The following is a 23,730-nucleotide window of genomic DNA, read 5'->3' as shown; positions in this document are numbered from 1 at the left end:
GGTGGTAAATTCTGCAAGACACGATTCCTTCTGCATTGTCTTTTCTCCTCGAGAGTGATCTCGTGTGCTTTCTCAAAGGCATCAGCAGCGTTATAGATGGTGTGTCTCCAGGTCTCCCGATTGGAGGCCAGAGTAGACCAGTTATGTTGATCAATATGGCCAAGGCTGAGATGTTGTTTCAGGGAGTCCTTGTATCTCCTCTTCGGGGCTCCTCTCTTTCCTCTTCGGGGCTCCTCTCTTGTGGCAGCCGGTGGCAAGTTCACCATAAAGCAGGATCTTAGGGAGCCGGTGGTCCTTCATCCTTGAGACGTGCCCTGCCCAGCGCAGCTGCGTTCTCAGTAACATGGCCTCAATACTTGTGACTGCTGCTTGTTCTAGAACAGATGTATTGGTCACATAATCTGACCAGTGGACGTTTAGGATTGTACAGAGGCAGCGTGTGGCGGCCGCCGGGAACCTGCCCGGCGTTCAGTTAAACATATTCGCTTTTTATTCCCACTAGCTTCTATGGAATTGGGAAGTTCCTTCTTTCCTATAATTTTCTTATTTATTTTTCACATTAAGCAAGCCAACCTTTCTCTCATTTTATACTTTTGCTTTTCCAGATGTTTCCTTAGAAGTATTCTATCTTTAGTCCTTTTCTGCATTTTTCGTATTCTCTCCACCCTCATTCTTCTTTTCTCGGGGCCTAAGTCCAGTGGTACTCAGTATTCAGAGGAAACCATGGCAGTATTTTCCTTAGGCTTGCATGTTCCCATCATGTTCTTAGTAAGGAAGTCACTCCCTCCATCAGTCCAGCACTGGAGGCTGCAAGCAGATATCTATTATTATTGCCTACTATTTTACAAACTATTTTAAATTAAAAGAAAAATTAAAAAAAAAAGAGGAGCAGGAAGGAACCACTAGACTAGGAAATGTGAAATACAAGAAAGTATCACATCAGCAGAATTCAACCTCAGTTTTAGGAACCTCATTGCAGTCTAAAACTTCCTTGTGAGGGGAAGAGGAGAAGGAGGAACTGATCTATCTCTTCTCTGTGGTGACTAGTGACAGGACCCAAGGGAATGGCATGAAGTTGTGTCAGGGGAGGTTTAGGTTGGATATTAGAAAGAGGTTTTTTATGCAGAGGGTGGTTGTGCACTGGAACAGGTTCCTCAGGGAAGTGGTCACAGCACCAAGCCTAACCAAGTTCAAGAAGCATTTGGATGATACTCTCAGGCACATGGAGTGACTCTCGGTGATGGTCCTGTGCAGGGCTAAGGGTTGGACTTGATAATCCTTGTGGGTCCCTTCCAACTCAGCATATTTTGTGATTCTGTGAACTGAAATTCACTTACCCTGTTATCTCAGAATGTGTCTCTCAGCTGCCAAACCTATCTTGTTGAGTTTTAATATCCAGTGTAGCTCTCCTTCTCTTTTCAGGATCACAGTAATCACCCCTGGGAAAAGATGAAACTAGTAGCTTATGAAGTTAAATGCAGTGGGCTAGTTCCCACATGATGTAAAATGATACAGCTCCACTAATCCTGTTTGGAATTACAACACCTTCTACCATCTGAGAGAAGTGAATAATGTCTTTGACGGAAGACTGAGCTCAGCTTGAGTGGTCAGTCAAGAATACAAGTGCGCTCCCAATAGTCAGTCGGTGCACAGCGAAAAATACTTCATATGTTATAGCCCAGGGTTGTTTTTATGAGTAAGAATTACGGATGTGTGCAAAGAGGATCTTTTCTAACAGTCTGTAAGGGGAGAGCAGGTCTGAAACAGACAACAACTGGTAGCAAAATCAGCTTTCCACAGCTCTGCAGAGGGCTGACCATTTCCCTTTGCATCAGACTCAGCTCTCGGCAGCTTCTCCAGCACGGGCATCTCCTTTGAGCCTGTACTTGCCTCCCTAAAATGGCCTTCAAAAAGCTAAAACTTTCTGTGTCCCAAAGCAATACCTTCCTACTTCTTTTCCGGGCATGCATCTTGGGACACATTTCACACTTCTCCCATTTGAGGGACTATATTGTAGCATATACCAGCTATGTGCTCTTAGCCAAGCAAATTTTAAGTAAGCAGTATATAATGCCTCCATTTCTTTGAGGTTCTGCAGTGTACCTTCAGAAACAGACACAGGATTACCCATTTGAAGATTTAATGCTGTTCTTTTAGATTGATGGGCCAGATAATTGATCTTTCTGCTGCCTTGCTTTTCTTTTTCTTTACTTGCATTTTCCTGGATAAAAGCTGTTCCTTTTTTCCAGTGGCATTTCTTCAGTAGATTCTAATGATACGGGCAGTCTCTGATAGCTGGTGTTTACTTTATGCCAACCACAGTAAATTAAATTATGGTTTCAGTGCTGAGAAAAATACATTCCTGATGATATGCATGCTTTTGCTTGTCATGGTGGCACTTGTAGTTGTATGTAGAGACTGACTTGAGTCCACCCTGTAGCAGTTACAGGCGACAGGAGTAACATCCATTTTTTCATTTCATTGTAACAGGTAACTTGAGTGAAACCCTGTATTTGCAAGGCATTTCTTCTTTCTAACCTGCAATTTTCTCCCTGCTGAGGAGCGGCCGAGCTGGCCTTTTAGTGCAGATTTACTTATAATGGTGATATCAATTGTGGGTTTGCTTTTCCTTCAGTTTCCCTTTGAGTACTAAACTTCTAGTATTTGACATTAAATATTTAAACCTTAGGAGTTTTCTCACATATCATGATTCTGTTGGTCAGAAATCTCTGACTAGCTGAAATGTGTAAAACTGACAAGAAAAAAATATGTCAAAAACTAAGACCCCTCCATAAAATGTCTCTTCTTGTGCTACTGAGGTCAGGCAGGTGTGTAAAAAATGCCTTTGCTGTCTTGAAGATCAATTTTTCATTTGAATAGCTTATTGGTAGATAGTTGAAATTTTGAAAGGGCTGTAAATGCCCTGGTGATGAAATGTGTTTTAAATGTGATGATGTAATCTGCACAATACATTTCGAGTGACGGGCGTGCTGAATCCTTGAAGCTTTACCAGTCTGGAGTGCCTCAAACAGGACTTGGTGCTGGCTGTCATTGCCCCAGCCCTGCTGGACTCACACATGCATCAGAAAAAGGCAGCGAATTGCCACCCTTATGATGTCCCTGTGCGGACACTGCTTTTGTTGGCACATACTAGGAATGTCTCATGCCTGTCATCCTCTTCTCCCTCTGGAGCTTTCTTTTTCTTGGAACACACCAAAAATAGCCTTTTTCTCCTATTTAGTTATGTTGACCATGGATGTGGATAAGATAAACCATCCAAAATCTCATAACTCAGAGATGCCCAGTGATTTTTCATGCTGCCTATCCTCTGAACGGCTGCCACTGCCTACACTGTGCCAACAAGTTCATCTGCCAGTCACTTCAGCTGGTGGGCCTGTGGGCAAGAGCGACCTCTTTCCTGCAGATGAGAGGCTGAATCAGGGCTGTATAGTGAGGTTCATGTTGCATCCCAAAACAGCATCAAGAAACCACCTTCCTCCTCCTTAGTCTTTGCCTTGTATGTAGTGCAGATTTATTGAGGAATGGTAAATCTGGCTTCATGACAGTGGTGGTTTCTACTGGATGGTGAGACCTGTGCTAGATCCTGAGCAGCAGGGCCTCCTCCCTCTTGGTGATACAACGTACCCCCAGCCCCACCCAGGTACCTAACACAGAGCATAGAGAACATATGTATATGTTACATTTTTGTCCGAAAGGGCAAGACAGTGGTGTAATGTATGTGCATATGTTTCAGTGCCTTCCTTAGAGAACTCTCTCTGTTTCCCCCCAGTCATGACTCTATTTCCTTGGTGGAAGTCTCAAGCTGTTTGTGCTTCCACTCTCTGGTTTCCAAACCCTCAGTCTCTTCTACTACACTTGAATGTGGCCAAGGCCTCTGTCCTCACCTATCATCCTTTCTGGCTGCTCTCAAAAGCATCCACTTCACTTTCCAGCATCCACAGATGCTGTCACAGTCTGGTGGATCTTTTTGCTCTTCCTTTCCATTGCTTTCTGGAACGAGCTCACTGTTCTGCTCATGAATATTTTGTATATGCTTAGGGCTGTTCCTAGGATTCAGGAAGAAACCAGCACCTGGATTATCTCAGTGCTTGAAGCAATCTGCAAAAGAAAATTCTGTTTCTTGTCCCCTGCATGAGGAATAGCCACTCTTCTCAAAAGAAGCTTCCCAGAGCTTCCTTGTGCATAATAAAAAATGAGCTCTCCTTTTTTCTGTTTAGCTGGAAGGCAGGCCTGGATGGTTGAGGAAAAATGTGGTCACAATCGTACATAATCCTTTCCAGCTCTTTTGAAGGAAGATCTTTTTCTACTTTTTTCTCTCTCCTGCTATTACTGTGCCTACCACTCAGTGTCTCATCTGGACTCGTCTGTGCTCAGCAGCTTTTCCCTCTGAATCTTCCTCTTCTCACATACCAGCTGCCTACCCTCTCATCCAAGCAGCTTTTCACACCATATAATGTTTTGCTGTTCTCCTTTCCCAGCGATGCAGTGCAGTGGCTTGCCAAGCCAGGACACACCTCTGGCTGTCGGGGAATGTTGAATATCCGTGGTGTGCTTCAGAGAGCAGAGCAAAGGGAGCACCTGGGAAGAAGTGGCTAGTACAGGGCTGAGGGAGTCTTCAGTTGTTTGGGAAAGGTGAAGGAGGAGGGCAAACACAGCGAGGAGCTGTGTGGTATTTAGTGGCTAGTGCAGCATCAGTCTTTTGCCGTGGGGGCTGCCAGCCTACCCTTCTCTAGCTGTGGTCAGTTCTGGGTGCCTACCTCCTGCCACCTCTGCCCAGTCACTGCTAGCTGCCCTCCCTGTGGTTTTCCTTGCAAGAGCGACCTCTTCCTCATGGGGCACAGTCTGCAGTTCCACATCTCTCCCTTCCTTGTTTCTCCTGGAATCAGCAGTTCTCCAGCTGGCTGGGAAAGGCAGGAGAGGACATAAGGAATGTATCACAGGATTGCATAGAGGAAAAGATGTTGAAGAACTACTGCTGTAGCTCTCATTAGTAAGAGTGGTGTGACGGTGAGCTGCTCTGTGACTTGGTGGCATGTGTGTCTGGGACCTCTGCCAGAACATCCATTTGGAGTGAGCTTTGTATGGTGGTGATACAAATAGCAGAGGAGCTCACAGAAACCAGAGAATGTCAGCTGTAGTTGCTGCTTTGCTTTTCATTTTTATTATACAACATGTTAGGCCTTTAAAGTGACTTGAAGTACTTTTTTTCTGTAGTAAATCAAAGCTTTCTAAAGCTATTATTAGTAAAGAAATCCTTGAAACTTAGGTGTAGTTTTTGATGTTAGAGAGACTAGAGCAGGCAGCTTGAATGTTCAGAGCATCTCCCCATTCCTGAGGTTCGTTTCAATAGAATCTGTGTATCAAGGCCAAAATACTGAATTTCTCTCTTTTTTTTTAATCCAAACTGCAGTTTGCTTTTACCAGAATATAAGGGGAAGTGGAGGCCCCTTGGGAGTCTTTGTTGCCTGTGGAAGATGAGAAAGGCTGATAGGCTGATCAGTTCTTTCTTTAGAAAGTCTACTGATATTTGATAAGGAACTTGAGCTACACTTTTGAATTTTTGTATTAAACATTAAAATAATCTTGAGGTTGCCTTATTTTTTTTGTGTGAAAGAGAGAAAACAAGCAAGGGAGAAACTGATTCCTCCCATGTTTCTTTTATTCAATATAATAGAAAAGAGTGTGGCTGAAGGTAGTAATAATAAGAGTTCTCTGACTATGGTTAGAGTGTATTTGTTCACCAGTCTTGTAGGAAGTGGCATTTTCCATGCAACAGAAAAACACACAGCTCTCAGGTACTTCTCTCAGAGTTACAAGAAAAGCAACTGGCACACCCAAAACAACCCAACAAACACAAAACATCCAACTCTTCAAACCAAACTGCAACCAAATTCCCTAGCAACACAACTACTTATTCTAAAATTTTATATCCCCAAATTATAATTTTATTTTCCCTCAAAAATAACTAAATTAAAACGAGAACAAATTGCCAATCTAATTATTAGTGAGCAGTGGTTAAACTGGTTAGACCTCCCCTGTCCTTCTTCCCGCAGTCCTCTTGACCTTAAAGCACAATAGATGTTAGAGTATCTTATGCTTGTGGTTCCCTGGTGCCCTGTTTCTGCTAAAACATCCCTATAATGAATAAAACTGCTTGTATTTCCTTTATGATATGTTGTGCATGTTGTACATGTCCCACCTCTTCTATCTGTCATATGACTATGGTGCACAGCAGTGGGTATCTCAGGGTCATCTGCATTTTAAGCCACGTATATGTGTGTTTGAGAGTGACCTCAGTTTCCTGGTAGCAAAGCCATTTTGGCTGTTTCTGGACTTGTGTTTTATTAATGGCTGTGTTTAGGAGTTTGAAATGAAAATAATTTCTTAGGAGCTTTATGAATATAGACCAAACTGATTGTGAATTGATATTTGTGGCATAGAAACTCTGTAAGTAAATAAGATGTAACTTAAAGGGCTAATGGCTATATCCTTATTCATAGGGACAACTAGTGAAAAGACAGCCAGGGATATGGCTGCATTTATGTTAGTCTGGCTTGTTTGGCTGATCTTATTGCTCTTAACTTTGTCCATATGCTGAGCAGAATTCAAGGGGCTTCTTTGTGTGACACTCTGGCCCTTGTTCAATGGAGTTCTTAATCACAAGCCTAACTCCAAGCATACAGATAGTTCCACTTGTCACAGGTGTTGACAAAGCCATCTCCGAGTGTCCATTTGCGGTCTTCTCTAAATATAACCTATTGTATCTTCTGCTAGCATAAGAAGTTCATCCTGTATTATCTTCCTGCTTTTTCACCCCCAAAACACATTAGGCTCTTTCAGACTGGAAGGATTTCATTCCTCTTAACAGAGTGGATGAGTTATGGAAAAAGAAATGTTTATCAAAATGGCTAAGAGAACAAAATTCTATGGATCATGGAAGTTTCAAAACAGAGTTTGCAGCAAGAGGCAAATGACTCCTCAGAGTGACAAAATTATATCTCTAATGAAAAGAATTTCTACTTTCACATGCATAGTTACAGCATACAGAATGGTTGAGGCTGGTAGATACCCTCAGGCATCATCTAGTCCAACACTCCTGCTGGGATCAGGGTCAGACAGAACACATTGCTCAGGACTGTGACCCATCATATTCTGAGCATGGCCAAGGATGGAGACTCCACAATCTCTTTGGGCCACCTAGTTCAGTGTTCAATCACTCAGTAAAAAGTTTTCTTGTGTTTAATTTGAGTTTCCTGTATTTGAATTTCTGCCCATTGCTTGTTATCCTGTCCCTGGTCACCACTGAGAAGAGCCTGGCTCCATCTTTTTTGCTTCCCCCCATTGGGTATTTGCAGACACGGATATCATTGCCTTGAGCTGCACCAGGCTGAACACTACCAGGTCTCTCAGCCTCTCTTTATACATCAGATGCTCCAAACCCTCTCATTGTCTTCCTGGTCCTTTGGTAGACTCAGTCCAGAATATCTGTGTCTCTCTTTTTCTGGGGACCTCAGCACTGGACCCAGCCCTTCAGCTGTGTCTCACCAGGGCTGAGGAGAGCAGAGGGGTCACCTCCCTTGATCTGCTGATGATTCTCTGCCTAATGCAACGCTGGACACCATTGGCCTGCTTTGCTGCAGGGGGGCATTGTTGGTTCATAGAAACAACTTGTTTATCAAGAACCCCAGGTCCTTCTCTGGGGAGCTGCTTCCCAGCTGTACTGGTGTTTTGGATTATTTCTGCTCAGGACGTGGTATTTCCCTTTGTTGAGCTGCATGAAGTTTCTGTTGGCCCATTTCTCCAGCCTGTCCAGGTTCCTCTGTATGGCAGCAAGACCCTCTGGTGCATCAGACATTGCTCCCTGTTTTGTATTGTCTGTGGACTTGCTGAGGGTGCCCACTGTCCCAGCATCCAGATCATTGATGAAGGGGATAAATAGTCTTGACCCCAGTATTTTCTGCTGGGGTACGCCGCTAGTGACTTGTGTCTTGTTAGACTTTTTGCTGCCAACTGCAGCCCTTAAAGCTCAACAGGTTCATTTTCAGTCTACCTCACTGTCCCCTTTACTGGACCAAACCACATTACTGGTCTAGTAGGTTGTCATGGGAAACTGTGTCAAAGGCATTACTGAAGTTGAGATAAACAACATCCAATGGTCTCCCCTCTCCACCAAGCAGTCATCTCCTTTTAGAAGGCTGTCAGGTTGAGTTATCAAGTTGACAGGAAAGCACTGAGGATAAAAGAACAGCTAATACACTGTTGCATTGCTTTCTTAGACAATGAATTTGCTAACTAGCTGCTCAAATCTCAGTAGACTGTGAAATTCAGGTGCAATTTGAAGCCTGAAGCTGGCTACTTTTAAGATGAAAAAAGGTATTTTAAGTTACCTTAACAAATAATTAGTGAAACTTTTCAAGCTGTTTTTTTAATTCTAGATCCAAAAAAAATGGACATGAAATCAGTGCAAAAATTATTCTTGAACTTTGGATGAAGCAGGTTAGCAGTAATAATTTATGAAATCTTTAGGCATTAAAGGGAAGATGACCTTCCTTCCATATAACACTGGAATTTTTTTCTTGTTGTAGGTTAAATCAGAGTGAAATCAGGAGTTTATGATTTTGTGTACCCAACTGGGCTATTTTTTGTTTCCCCTTGTTGTAGTTAATTTTTTTAACTTCTGTGCTAGTTAATAATTTGTAAGCGTTCAATTCTATACTAGATTTACAGGGGGTAACTTTGGCTCACTGCCTGTAGAAGTAGTGCTCGCTCTTTTTTTTTTCTTAAAAGTTTTAATGTGTTGCAACTCTGTGGCCACTGTTGAGTCATGCTGTGTAACTAGGCCAAGCAGGGATGTCTTGCCTATTTCTGTCTTTCTAAGGATATTTCTAACATTTGGCTCTAATTAAGAGAATGAAGAAATGAGGGACAACAGGATATTTTTTACATGACCTCCCATTACTTAAGGAGAATGTTAGACTTAACAGTTTGAGTTCTTTTCTTAAAATGAAACTAGAGCTTTGGTCATTTGTAATATATAAGTGCTTTCATGGGGAGAAAATATGTGATGCTAGAGTAGGAGGTTACTGAAAGGTCACTTTAACAGCAACAGAAGGCATAACATGAGTCAGTGGCTAGATTCTGAGGCCAGAAAATTTCAAATTAGATGCAAGGTTCATATTTTTAATAAGAGAGGTTGCTAACCTTTAGAGGAAACTGCTGGTTGACAAATTAAATATTTCTATTTAGTAAAGACTAAAAGTTTTCCTGGTAGATGCAGTGTAGTCAGACATAAATCTGTCCTGTATTCCAACACAATTGAACCTAGTGCAAGGGCAACAATTGGGAATAAAATGGCTTGTGATAATGCAAACTGTTAGATGAGACCAGGGGGATTCAGCATCTAACTCTAGTTCACACATGCCACCCTCTGTTGCTGTAGCACTCATTCATCATGAGATGGGGTGAAAAGCAGCATGCCCCTGGGAAGATTGTGGCTAATAGATACTTCTGATAAGACATAGAGTTGTTCAGCCTTTAGGTCACTCTGCTCCTGAGGTTTTGCCAGCGAGATCCTTTGGCAGTGGTAACCTGTCCCCAGGGCCCTCTGTCTGAGGGCAGTCAGGGGTGTGTGGGAGCCCAGCTGTACCTCTGCAAAAGCACTCCAGCACGGGTCCTTGGAGTTCAGCTAGTGTCCCACCTCTATAATGTCTGCTTGAAATCTGGGATTAGGTATACAGAAAACATTGAATAGGGCACACATGGATACAATCATTTAGAAAGTCAAGGTGATCTACCCACAGTGAAAATGCGAAGACTGGAAAATCTGGGAGAAACTCACAGCAACTACCCTAGCAAAGTTCTCATCACTGGCATAGCATAGCCACACAGGAATGGAGCTGAGGAACCCCATAACTCCCCTTAAGAGACAGAAAATGGTCCTGTGATAAGATCTGGCAGGAAATGTAGAAGATAAGGATCCCATCAATGCAATTTTAAGGCTGGAGTTGGCAGGGGAAGTAGGAAGTTAGACGGTACTGTTTAACCTGCCCTCCCACATTATAACTCACACATTCTGCACAGTAATTCTTCTGTGAACCTCATCACTTCTGTTGAACTCAGTCATACTTTTGTGGAAAAACAAATGCAAGATGAGGATAGGCAAGGAAGAAAAGTACTGTAGCTCAACATGTCCATTTATAAAATACAGAAAACATTTGGCTAATTAATAAAGGCATGGCAGCGCAGATAAGGTACCCTCTGATCCTCAGATGGAAGGCAAAACAGATAACGTGTTGTTTTCTTCTTGTGATCCTGGGTGTGTGTAAGGCTTGAAGATGAGTCAGCTGTGAATTAATAATGTGTGGAGCAATTAAGAAACCCATATAATTTAGTGAAATTATCTTATTATGACAGCAGAAAATACACTTAAGCTCCAGTAGCTAGGTCACAGTTCTGTCACCACTTGTGATCCTCCCACTGAAATCACTGGGGCAGTGACAGTGTTTGACATCATCCTGAGATATGTCCATAGTCCTATGAATCAGAAATGAACCAAGTCTGAGACTTCAAAAAACCATGTCAGTGCATCGGGATTCAGGTCCCGCTGAACTCCAATAGTCTTCTCTAAAAATCTCAGGCATGAATTTTCAAGCAGATTACCTGCTGTTATCTGACCCACCTATAGAAACTTCAACTATGAGAGAAGTTGTTTATTTAAATAACTGGCCTAAAAATAAAAGTGGCATTGATAATGTGTTTCAGAAATCAATCCATTATAATTCCCAGGACCTTCTGTTCAGGGCACAGGAACAGCTTTGATCCTTCTGTGTAGGGCTAAGAGATGATAGGAACTAATACGTTGTTGGGAAATTGGTATTTGTTGTGAGATTTAGTTTTTGACTGTGACACATTGCTGTAAGTGGTGTGGTTTTGTTGTTGTTTTTACTATATGCATTTTATTATGGGCTTAGGGACTAACCAGGGATCATTATGCAAAGTGTCATCTTCATTTTGCAGATGGTTCCTGTCCCAAGTCGTATCGTACTTGGCATAAATTTTCATAGAAAAGAATAAATAATTTGGTACCTAAGGAAGTTATTTGTTTGTGTAAGCAGAAACTTTCTTTGTTACTGAAATCAAAGAGGGTACTCTTGAAATGCATAACTCCCCTGGTGTTTTGAGATCCTTTTCATGCTTCCATTTTGAATCATCTTGTTCTGTTGAGATAAAGAGGTAGAGTCACCATTTTGGAGGGAGCTCCACATATATGGACTTTATAAGCCAAATAAATCAAAACACAGGATTTGATTTTTATTATATGAACCCTGCTTTTATTGCATATACCCTGCTTTTAAATTTTAAATATAATTAATGTCACAGTGACCCTACAAATATCTTATCCAAACTTTTTATTTCATAATGTTATATCCAAATACTCTCATCATCCTAATATCTTATCTCCCCCACCTTCTCAACACATTCCAAGCTGCCCAGTTAGCACATCAAGCATTTCATTGCCTCTTATTAGCAGGAAACAATTCCATGTCCTGAGTTATGGAAAAAGATATTATATGTCTTTTAGGCCAGGAAACAGAACTCTTAATCTGCTGGACCTCTCAGAAATCCCAACCCTTATTTACACCACTGAAGCTACTTAACAAGCAAACAAACCAACCACTATGGTCCACAGTGCATTATAAAGTGATATTTGTCAGCACGATTGTATGCCCTGAATTCACCACCTCTGTGCTCTGAATATTTCTTAAGTTTTGTAGGCAGCATAACAAAGGAGAATTTGTAGAAACAGCTGGAAGATGATTATCTGAAGCAATTGACAGGTTTTTTCTCCAAGTTGGCTAGCTCCTTGAGGAATGCATACTGTCTGATAGAAGATGCTGACTTTACCTGTTAATAGAGATACCTATTTCTAGAAGTTCTGCAGATGTTATTTTAATTACTCTTGAGTATTCAGATCCAGGCTTGAATCTCTGGATTGAGTTGTTTCTTGTGTCACAATGCCTAATATTGCAGCATAGCCTGGTAGAGGTATTTTACACTAACCTGGAGTACTTTGAAAGCTGAGACAAAATGGTAGGATCTTTCTGCAAGAGCTTAAGATCAAACACTGAGGCAGTTGATGGAAAGTTGTGGAGTTTGTTTGTTGTTGTTGTTGTTTGTTTGTTTAATGGGAGGCCCTATTTTAAACATTTCTCTTTGTTAGAGAGGCTTGGGAACTGATTTGGGAAAAGAGCCTAGCACAGTATTGCTTCTCTGAAAGAGGCTGGTAAGAGGTACTGATGGAACATAAAGGTCCTCAGTGTTACCCAAAGACTGCATTTGGATCACTATGCTTTGTAGTTGCTGGAGACGGTTTATCCTCTGAATTTATCTAATCTGTTTTGAATCCAATTTTACTTAACCTCTAGAACATACTTTGTCTATGAGTTTGGCAAACTGTAGAGTGTTTTCCTTATAAGCAGCCTGTTAAGGTATTTGTGGTAAGCACCTGTGCTCAAGCGTGGCTTGCATCTGTCTTTCTGTTCCTTTGTTTATACTGAGTGTTGGTGACATGGTGATATGTCCTAAATATAAAATTATGACTTAAAGGGAAGTATGAGGACAAATAATAATTTGAAGAAGATTATATATTCTTTGCACAGATAGTGGCTTTTAATGTTCACAGAGTCAGTTTCAAATAAGATAAGAACACATTTTTTTAATGACCTTTTGAAACTTACTGTAGCCCACAAAGCAGTTTGGGATGTTGCTGTTGTAAACCCACTTAGTTTTGTTTAAGGAATGCAATCTGCTGTTCTGTGGTGGTGTGAAGTTGAATTGGACTGTTTTAGTGGTTATTGGGTCATAGTCAACCTGGAGGCCTGTGACAAGTGGAATAGCACAGGGTCTGTGTTGGGACATGCTCTGTTTGACATCAGTGACCTGATCAGATGCACATTCATCAGGTATACAGATGACATCAAACTGGGGGAACCAGTCAGTATGCTAAAGCACAAGGTTGCCATTCAGGGGAACCTGGGCAGGCTGGAGAAGTGGGCTAACAGGAACCTTAGGAAATCCAGTAGGGCCAAATGTGGAGTCCTGTATCTGGGAAAGAGGCAATACAAGCAACTGACTGTAGGGAGCAACTGTGCTGAAAGGGAATGTAGGGATGTGATAAACAGCAGGCAAACATGTGCCAGCACAGTGCTCTGGCAGCAAAGAGGGTTGACAGCATCCTGGGCTCTTTTAAGAGAAGCAGAGTTAGTAGATGAAGGGAAGTGGTTGTCTCCCTCAGCATTCAGGAGGGCATATCTAGATACTGTGGCTGGTTTTGGCCCCTTGAGCACAGGAAAGACGTCGATAAACTGGAATGAGTTCAGCAAAGAACCCCTATGATTGTTCAGGGCAGGAAAACCTGCCATGTGAGGAGAGGCTGAGGGACTAGGGCTGGTTCAGCCGGGAGAAAAGATGGTTTCAGAGGGACCTGACAGCTGCCCCTCACTGCTTATGTGGGAACAATGGAGGAGAGGGAACCAGGCTGTTCCCAGTGATGCGGAGTGGTAGAGTAAAAGTCAACAGATGTAAGTTGAAGCAAGGGGATTTCTGACTGGACTTAGGGAGAAACCTTTTCTCCACCAGGATGATTAAGTAGTGGCTGCCCAGAGAGGCTGCACAGTCTTTTTTCTTGGAGGTTTTCAAGACTCACCTGATCTGATTTCACAGCTCATTCTACTTTGAGCAGAAGGTTGAACTGGGAATTTTCTGAGTCCCCTTTCCAATCTAAGTTATTCAGAGATCATAGGATCTTTCAGTTACGCCAAGATTTCACCCAGAGTACATCTGTATGTGCCAGGCAGTGTCAAGCTTGATGTGTATTAAGGGTGAGTTCAGTGCATAATTTGCACTCTGCTTCTTTGGAAGGCAGAGGGCACATTGTTTTTTCTTCAATTATGTGGTACTGTCCCATCCTGCAGTAGGTATGTGTCAATTTGGGAAAGGTTTTTTTAATGGTATTGTTTGTCAGGGTCACTCCTACTCTGTGTGTGTGCTTGTCTTTCCGATGAGGATATGAAGGAATAAAGCAAATGTGATCCTATTACAGTTCCCCTGTTCTTTCTGTGGTAGTAAGATGGACCAACGACAAGATGATCTTCAATGCTGATGAGGCCCATAACATAGTTAAGGAGTGCATAGAAAGTGTTTTAGGCAAGGCAGATTATAATCACAATAAAGTCAACCAGCAAGGCAGATTATAATCACAATAAAGTCAAACAGTGGACTGCTGCTATAGTGGAGCAGTCGCTGACATATCTGGTGAAACTTGAAAAAACATACAAGTACGTAGTTACCTATGCAGTGGTGCAGAGGAGTGGAGCTGGTCTTCACACAACAAGGTCGTGCTTCTGGGATACCACAACTGATGGAACCTGCGCAGTGAGATGGGAAAACCAAACAATGAACTGCATTGTCAATGTGTTTGCTGTTACCATTATCCTGTAGCTGGCTGGAAGATAAAGATAAGCAACACCTTTAAAAAAAAATCATCCAAACGTATGGCTAAATATTTCAAACTATTATTTGTTTCTGTATGAGGAGCATACAGAAATTCTCTACAGAGAGCATTGTAGTGGGTAGGCTTTTGGATTTTTTAGGCCTTCCTTAGCAACAGGGTCAGAAATCTAAGGAAGTATTCCATATCATCCTTTAACGTAACACAACATATAAATAAGGCGTAGATAAGAGAGCTCGCTCTCTTCGCTCTTCCGGTGGCTGAAGGTGACAGATCTCTCTGTAGATGGTTTTTGCTTGTATAGGCCAAGTCCTTTCTGCTCCGACCTGCCATTATCTCCGTTCCCTTCGGGAGGCATGGGGAGTTAGTTCTGCTGTCTCGTTCAGGGAAGTATTTAATTCGATTTTTTTTATTTATTCACTAGCTCTATAGTAATGGTGTATATTTGGAGGATATTTGTTTTAGTGGGGTTTTTTTAATCCCTGCTTCCCCTTCCCTTTTCCCTTTTTTCCTCCTCGGGAGCTCCCTGTTGTGTGTACAATATATTCAAATTGTATATATAATTGTAAATATATGTTTTTGCTATAGCTTTGGCTATTCGGGTTTTTTTCTTCCCTCTCTGGGGAGTAGGCTTTATTCTGGGCCTCGGCAGTTTGGCGGAGAGCCAGCTCGAAACTTACACAAGGATACAGTCTAAGCCAGTTCTCATCTCATCTCTCTCTCTGAAAGCTAGCAGAAAATTTTAATACATATATGTATCTTATCTAAAGAGAAAGTCACTTTTATCAAAAATGCACAGTGGAGATCTTGATGGACATTATCTCTGTCATGCTTGACATGAAAATCAAGTAGATGCTTATTCATTGTTTCACTGGAAATATAAGAGCTCTCAAACTCAGAAAACGATGCTCTCAGTATGGAGTATCTCTGTTAGCTCTTCACTATCAGGAATTAAAAATAAACTTGTGAACTTGCAGAGTAGAAGGGAAATTCATGAGAAGCTGATAGAGAACTGATAAACATGAGTGGGGTTTCCTGTGATGCATCTCATTGCTGCCAAAGGTGTCAACAGTAGCAACATTTTAATTCCAAGAGCATGAGTTCAGGGACACTGATCATTATCTTCTTACTTGTGGTCCTTTTCTTTCTCACACAGTTCCCCCAATTTCCAACAAGATTTCTAAAGGCTGAAGAAAAAGCCGTGACCTCTTTCAGAGATACAAACTGGCTGGGATAGAGTTGGCAATACCCTCTATCCGTTGAGGTATCAGCAGGTGGTACTTGGTTCACAGCCTAAATATACGTCAAACAGCAAAAGCAGTTCCACGTTCTTTACAGTGAACATAGTGGTCATTCACATGATCATTATTACTGGTCCAGCTTAGCCAGAACTTTACAAAGTTATAACTGGATGGATGAGCCCAAGGCTGCAGCAACACAGAGCCCAGTGTGGGGTGGGACACTGCTACAGATAGGGAGGTGTCTGCCCTCTACCCTACCTTCCCTGTCCAAGAACATGGAGATTTGTCATTCACTATTCAAGCTGTGCTCTGGGGCTGCGGATCCTGGAGCAGGACTCCTCGTCTTTCCATTCAGTTCCATCAGTGTCCACTTCTGTTGTGCAGCCTCTCTCTACCTCTGCTCACGGTGCTGTGGCTGCCTGGCGTTGCTACAGAGTTATCCATCAACAAGGAACATGTCTTGCCCACAAAATCTTGAAACTTACTGATGCCTTTTTTTTTTTCCAGCACGCTGAAATACATGCGTAGCTATGAACTGCTTTCTATTCAGCGTCACCAAGTTAACTCTTCTGAGTTATTACTTACACTGAGTCTGACTTTACTTACACTGCCCTGTTCTCCTTGAATGTATGTTTTGTCCTGCACAGTTGTAACTACCAGTATTAAAGACTGAATCAGAAAAAGTGCAGCTGATTTTTCAGCTCCTGTGCAGTCAAACAGGCTGAGAGTTAAGAAAAGACACCACCAAAAACAGTACCCCAAGTCTATAATTTGTAAATGGCATTAATTTTATCTGGAAGTCACTGAGACATAAAAGATGCAAAATTTGAATGTTGTTTCGATAAGCTACCTTTCAAAACAAACTTTACTTTAAAACCTCAGAATGTCAATAGGTAAATATGCTTATTAAATGCCAGCAAGTACAAATATATCTTTAAAATGAAGTAGAAAACCCCCAAGCTATTACTAGTTATTCAGAGAAAGTAGTGGAATATATAAACCCCTGCTCAGTACTGAAAAAGACCTCATGAAAATGTTTGGGTTGCTAAGAAAATTATTAAAAATTAAGAAAACGCTGAAAGCAAAATTATCTTCACTATTTAGCTCCTTATGACTGTGTACTCATGAATTACACAGTAATATGTATGTATTTTCAGCAATAGCACTGCATCATTACAGTGGAATGACTATTGGAATAGATGAGGGGGCTTCACTTAGGTTTCATTTAAGACTTTCAACAAAGACAGGCAGTCCTTAAATGATACTTTGTTTCCCTGCAGGAAGTATATTTACCTCAGTGGTGTAGGCACAGTACTGTACAATGGCTTTTCAGTGGGTTGGGGTTTTTCTCTTGTTTTATTCTACAGCTAGTCTTCACACTGAGCTGAGAAAGGATAGCCTATAATTTAATGTAATGATGGTTACTGCAGAGGTAATTGTTGCATGGGTGATATTAAAGGAACACTTTGCAGCTGATGAGCACTTCACTTCCCATTTCAAAGCTAAAAACCTCAAAACACACACACACAAAGAAAGAGAAACTGCATAATTTAGATCTCTCTATCAGAAAGCATTAGAGCATTCTCCAATATGAGGAATATTTATCATCTGTCCTCATATGTGATTTGCTGGCATAACCAACAAAGAAAAATAAGGCAAAGCCACCAAATGCTGTGGCTGCAGATCCTCTGTTACTGGCATAGTAACCACTTTTTGAAGTTTGGGAATAAATGAGTAGATATTTTTAGACATTGTTTCATAATGCAGACCCCTATGTACCATCATTAAAATTTGTCTCTTTGTCATTAGTGTTCATAGTCGTACTAGTATGCTGGCTGGCCTGTATGTCCCTTTGTGGGAGTATGCTCTGCTCTCGGATTAGTAATTAGAGTTTGGCTGTATTCTGCTCTTAGTTTGGACTAAGTCATGTTGTGTTCATATGTGCGTTGCTTGACTTGTAAGGCATCTGGCTTGGAGGGAAGACATGAACTGGGGGAAACAGCTTCTAGTTTCTTGGCAAAGCCTTCTAGATTTCCAATAAACCTGCAAGGCTGATTTAGTTAATATGCAAATTATGGAAGGTAATCTCAAAGGACATAGCCATTCAGCAACAGAGCAGAAGATGGCAGAACCACTGTGATGTTCAAATATGCTTTAATGGTTTTAATAAGCGGAATATACTGCTGCCTGCTTGCAGAACCAGGTCATGAATTCCTTATCTTGTAAATCTCTACTGAGCTCACAGCATTGACTAAAAGCCCACAATAGTTTCTTTAGGAAAACATGTCTAAATTGAAAGCAGTGGCCAAATATCAAGTTATTTGGATTTTAGAAGTTCAGGGGGAGTTTAGATTATCAGAATATAAAAGATTGCCATATTTCTCTTTACTTATATCTATATACTATATCTATTACTTATATCTATATACTTTACTGTATACTTTACTGTGTAAGAACTGCCAGCTTTCAGCTGCCAAGTTATAATCCAGATGAGACTGAATTTCAATAACAGACAAAATTATTCTTAAGCACAATTTATGTGTAGACCCGTTTGGGGGACACCGAGGAATTGTGTAAATGTTTTCTGTAAAGGTAGAGTATCCAGGTCAATCATGTAGTGTGTTCTTGGTATCTTAAATTTGGGAATTTTCCTACACTTCAGCACTGTCTCTCCCAGTGTACCAGGTTCGGAAATGCGACTGATAGCCAAGTGGCTTTTCTTTTAAGAAGACTCAGAATGCTTGAACAAATTAACAGGTTCTGAGGGCTTCCAAAGGGAAATTGCCCAGACTGGAGCTTGACTGAGGAGAGTTAGTCATCAAGAGGAATTCTCTGACATCTAAGAAATCTTTCACTAGGAGGAGATGTCCCTTAGAAAACACTGCCAAGCACTTATGGAAATACTTGAACTGGAAATTACTAACTAATTGATTGACTGTGCCTTTTCTACCACAGCCTTTTTTTAATTTCTTCTTCTTTTGTGGTTTTGTTTGGTCAGGGTTTTGTTTCTTGGTTTTTTTGTTTGTTTTCTTTTTCTTTTTAAATCAGGCAGTTAAGAAACCAAAGACATTCCTGGCCAGGACAGTTTCCTTAATTGACTCAATTTTCCCATTTCCTCCCTTGCTTCCGCTGACTGTGCTGGGACAGGAAGCTCTGCTGCAGCCTGCTCAAGACTCATCTCCTTTTGCTGTTCATATTGAGAATTCCACCAGTCATTTGCAGACCCTTGATCAACCACTGACTGTGAACACTGAGGCAGAACACCTGCATGCTTTTGGTGCCCAAGGGCAGCCAGAGGAACTACTTCACTTGCAGGGACAGAGAGGTTAGCGCAGTCTTCTGGGAACTGAGAGGTGTGGTTTCAAACTTCCTTGTAAATGACTTGTGAGTGTGTGGGGATGTTGGGTGAAAGGCGTGAGTGGCAGCACTAGTCCTCATATCTCATTGCAAGGACTGTGACATTGCTTGCTTTTGACATGAATTATTTATCCAGCTCTGGAAGAGGATTCTAGGCTGAGAACCATAAATGGAGACATACCTCCTTGTTACCCTGTGTTAGGCTCTCATGTTATCAAGGGATGTATGGCTCAGCATTTCTCATTTCCTTATTTCTTGCTCAGTTTACCAGCTATTGTGGACCATGCTCTCAGAAGTCTCTCTCACCCTATGCACAGGATCGAGGGAGCCTTAGCCTTTAGGAAGGCCTCTGAAAGTCCCATGAAAATCAGTCTTTGAAGTCTTCCAAGCTGAACTTCCCATTCTTCATTTGTTCAGACCTCTGTTGAACCCTTAGCTGTTTGGAGTTTTGTCTTTTTATGCACAAAACACAGTACCTTTCATCAGCATCTTTTCCATGGAGTGTTGTTTACATTTCCCTGGTTCTTTCCAGAAATGCAGAGCTTGCTTGCTTCTGAAGCCTGAAGTGCTCAGCTTGAAGTATTGGAGCAGGTATCCCAATCTGAGTCAATTCCAAAATACAAACTTGTCTTTTCTCATCTTTTTTCTTTTCTACTTTATCAGGCTACAGCTTTTCCCTCAAGATGACACATCAGAGTAGGTAGGTGCCAACTACCCTGCCTTCTCAAGGAGTTTCCCTTCAGCTTCGTGAGCCTCAGGAGAGATTAGCTTTTCAAAGCTCTTCTCAGCATCCTCTGAGACTGTGTCAGAATTTTTCCCTAAAGCTTATACTTCTTGCTTCAGTGCTTCAAGCTGCTGGTCATTTCTTCCTCTAGTAAGATCACTTCTTCCTCAATGATGCTTGACAAGAAGTTTGGAATTGTCTTTTCTTTGGTTAAGATATTTAGCTTCTGTGTGCCTCAAGGGCTCTGTCTTTCAGGCAATTTAATGCTTAACCCTCTGGTTCCCTATTAAATGGCACACATCTCTGTCTCCAAGAGCAGCTGGAGAAGAGAGAAAAATTGCCTTGCAGGCATTTTGTGATCTTGCCAATTTGAGAGGCATTGAGTGGAATTGCAGGGGTTGCCTATGAGAATCTACTAGGACAACATGTGACTGCTTTCCATTGCCATAGTGCTCATCACCATCCTTCTCTCTTCCCTCAGCAACTTCAACCTTGAGGCCCAAGAAAATACCATAAAGGAGAAATGAACCTACACGAACATCAGGATGTGGTGTCTGAGCATTATCAGGCATTAAACAGGTTACTTTCCTTCAGTTGGAAGGAACATCTTAAGTAAAGTGAGTATTACAATGTGTGCGACAGACTGGCAAGATGAACCTTGTGACTATAAAATATTACCAAGACAGCTGCCCCATACAGTTTTTCTGATCTTGGTGGCAGTTGGTCTTATGTGAGTGCTTTGCTGAACATCTCTGTTTGCAAGGAGGCATCTTGGAAGGGCTACAAAAGAGGCCTGAGGGCAATTTGTAGTATTTTAAGCTGTCAGTTCCAAACCAAAATATTTTAATATAAGTTTACTTATAAGCTGTAGTACCAGTCAGGAAGAACTTTACAAGCTGAACCTATATTTTTCTGTTGTGCTTCCCAAGTGTAGGTTGCAGTATTTACCGATGCTCAGTGATGGTACCAGAGCCCAAATATGGTTTTTATCATAAAATTTGCATTTCATGGTCGCAAAAGGTGGAACTTGGAGGGAGATTTTTTACAAGGCCAGGTAGTGATAGGACAAGGGTGAATGGCTTCAAACTGAAAGAGAGTGGGTTTAGATTAGATATTAGGGAGAAATTCTTTACTGTGACGGTGGTGAGGTGTTGAAAGAGGTTGCCCAGTGATATGGATGCCTCATTCCTGGAAGCGTTCAAGGTGGGATGGGGCTCTGAGTAACCTGGTCTAGTGAAAGGTGTCCCTGCCCATGGCAGGGGGGCTGGAACTAGATGATTGTTAAGGTCCCTTTCAACTCAAATCATTCTATGATTCTAACTTGACTGGCCACTTTCACTTTCCTTTTTAGGGGTTATTTTTAAAATGTTTCACTTTCTGGCTCCCCTCCCTTTGACCTGTGGTGTAATGTTTGGACTAGAGATGATTCTGGGGAAACATTAAATCCAAACAAACTCCCTTCCACCCTGTTTTTCATGAAATCTTTCTTGGATGGTCACTAATGTTCTATTTTTTTTTCCATTACATTCTCTATTAAACATAGACATGCACTAGAGATCTCATGGTTAGTAACTTCCCCAAACTAAAGCAATTTTAAACGCTTTTTTGTTTGTTGTATTTTGGAAGGCAATTAGAAACACTCTGGTGCTTACTTTTTTTGTTTGTTTAATTTTTCTTTGTTTTGGGATTTGGGGGGAGGATTTTTTTTTTTTTTGCTTTGCTTTGTTTTTCCTGAGGATGAGATGGAAGAAGTGAGAATTGGAAACCCTGGAAATCCCTGGCAGAATACATTTTTCCCCTTGGTAGTATGTCTTTAAATGAGGAGAGATGAGTTGTTAAAGCATTGGTCCATTACATGCTAATTTATGGAAATTTCCAGTAGTGGAATGCCTTCAATCATACCTAAGGACATACGAGTTCCTTCTTTCACAGCCTATGGTGTGTTAGGTCTTCCTGGAGCCATGCAGACCGTGCAGATGCCACACAGGCAAGTTCTGGGAGCATTTTGAAGATAGATCTTTACTTCTGTAGGGAGTGTGGCAGAAGCAGAATTAACTATTCAAATCTTGCCATTAGGAATTTAATAAATCAGTTCTCTGTGGCTGATTCTTCACTAGATGTCTCCCATTAAAGAAAGAAATGAAGCTCAGACACAGAAGAGGAGATGAGACTAAATGATCAGGGTAGAATTGATGTGAAGGTTTGCTATGGCTGTGATCTGTCCGAGCCTATTCCAAAGCATGGCTTCCCAACAAGTGGCAGTATTTCTCTATCTTGCTTTATCCATGCTTTATCAATTTAGTTCGTCTCGTAAAATCATCAACTCAAGATGCAGTAAAACCTCTGCTTCCTTTGCCGGTGTCTAACATATATATCTTCCTCTGCGCACCCCACACCTGGAATAACATGACAAGAGGTCTCCTTCTCATGTCTTCACAGGCTGCCTTTGTGTCAGGGGTTTTAAATCTAATAGTTTGCTTTGTATCCTATTATTGGATAAAATATGTATTTCATATGTTTCTTTGGTAGTGCAGGTATCTTATGAGACATATTCTTCCTGCTGGAGTGTTTTTTTCAAAAATATCTGGTTTGAGTTGATGAATCTGAGAACTATAATCTGTATTTTTATTTTGAGCTTCTTGGCACTGATATGTAATAAATTTACTTCGTTACCCCATCCAAGACAAATACTGCTAACTTGAGGGTCATGAATGTTTCATATCAATATCCTGTCTTTAATAAATCCTGGTAACTTCTGCAAAAAATCTGTCTGCTTTCTGTTTTGGGATATTCAGGAAGAGAAATATGGGAAAATGAAATATTTTAGTCTGGGAATTCCATGCTTTTCACAGCCTCTGTCTCCTTTTTCTTCCTGGTAGATATCTCCAGGATGTGCAGACTCATCCGGGCTGCAGCTGAGCCCTGGGACTGGAATGGAGTTGGTCCATCCATATTTACTGTGACTCACTTTTCAAAATGTTCTAACATCTAGCATTTTAAAACTGCCCTCTGAATCCTAAATTCTTTATATATAAGAGCTTCCTATCCAGTCAAATATCTTCTCTCCATGGCAGTGGCAAGCAAAAGCCAGTATGGGACTTGTGGATTAGTGGAATAAACAGAGAAAACCTAAGTGATGGGAACCGTGTGCTGTGCCTGGCATATGGCTCATGGCTGGGGCCTGCCGGCACTGCTCGTGTTAGTAGTAAAAAAGACTTTCTCAGCATAATATTACCTGGTCCTTGGATTCTACCAGTGTTCCTATTTTTCCAATAGGCCAACATCTATGCTGGCAGCTTGTTCTGATTTTCTTCAATTACTTGATCTGTTGGGTATGGACAAACAGCCTTCAGGGTAAGCTGATGACTTTGTGATGGAGTCACCTCAAGTGAAAGAAAGTAGCTGAAATAAGAATATATTAAGACTATATGTTTTTATTCTGGTCAGTTTCAGGAGATGATCCATAGGGCCCCTGCCACTACAAAAACCTGGTGCAAGGGAAGATTGTCACATCATTAGGTGTAACACCACCTGTTATCTACAACAAAAACTCAAGCTATGTTCTCATAACAAATGAAAGCTATGGCATAGTACTTTCCCAAATGAGCTGTGATACCAAGTTTTCAGTTTATTTTGGAAGATATTACCAGGATATAATTTCATAGGTGGATTTTCTGGACTGTTGTAACTTGTCAAAACACACTTCAGTCAGTCAAATTACTGGAATTCCCTGGGGGAAAGCAGCCTTCAGAAGAATGCGAACCACCGTGTACTAGCACAAACAGTTTTCCCATCTGTTGCATAATAGGGTGACTTGCTTGGTTATTACATGGTTGGTCCTTTCCATGCTGAAAGAAGTATTTGGAAGCAAAAGTCCA

The 23,730-nt window shown here is 41.4% G+C and overlaps 1 protein-coding gene and 1 pseudogene across 2 annotated transcripts in view; both read left to right on the top strand.

Annotated features, from left to right (window-relative positions):
- Window positions 1–23,730, top strand: part of CRADD (CASP2 and RIPK1 domain containing adaptor with death domain) — an 81,146-nt gene that overhangs the window by 37,704 nt on the left and 19,712 nt on the right. The window lies entirely within an intron of this gene.
- Window positions 13,571–14,520, top strand: LOC103767495 (annotated as a pseudogene).

Source organism: Manacus vitellinus, unplaced genomic scaffold, assembly GCF_001715985.3.
Source record: "Manacus vitellinus isolate BGI_N305 unplaced genomic scaffold, ASM171598v3 scaffold_5_pilon, whole genome shotgun sequence".
Classification (NCBI taxonomy): domain Eukaryota; kingdom Metazoa; phylum Chordata; class Aves; order Passeriformes; family Pipridae; genus Manacus; species Manacus vitellinus.
The sequence above is the reverse complement of the archived record's forward strand: the minus strand, read 5'-3'. Positions and strand labels throughout refer to the sequence as shown.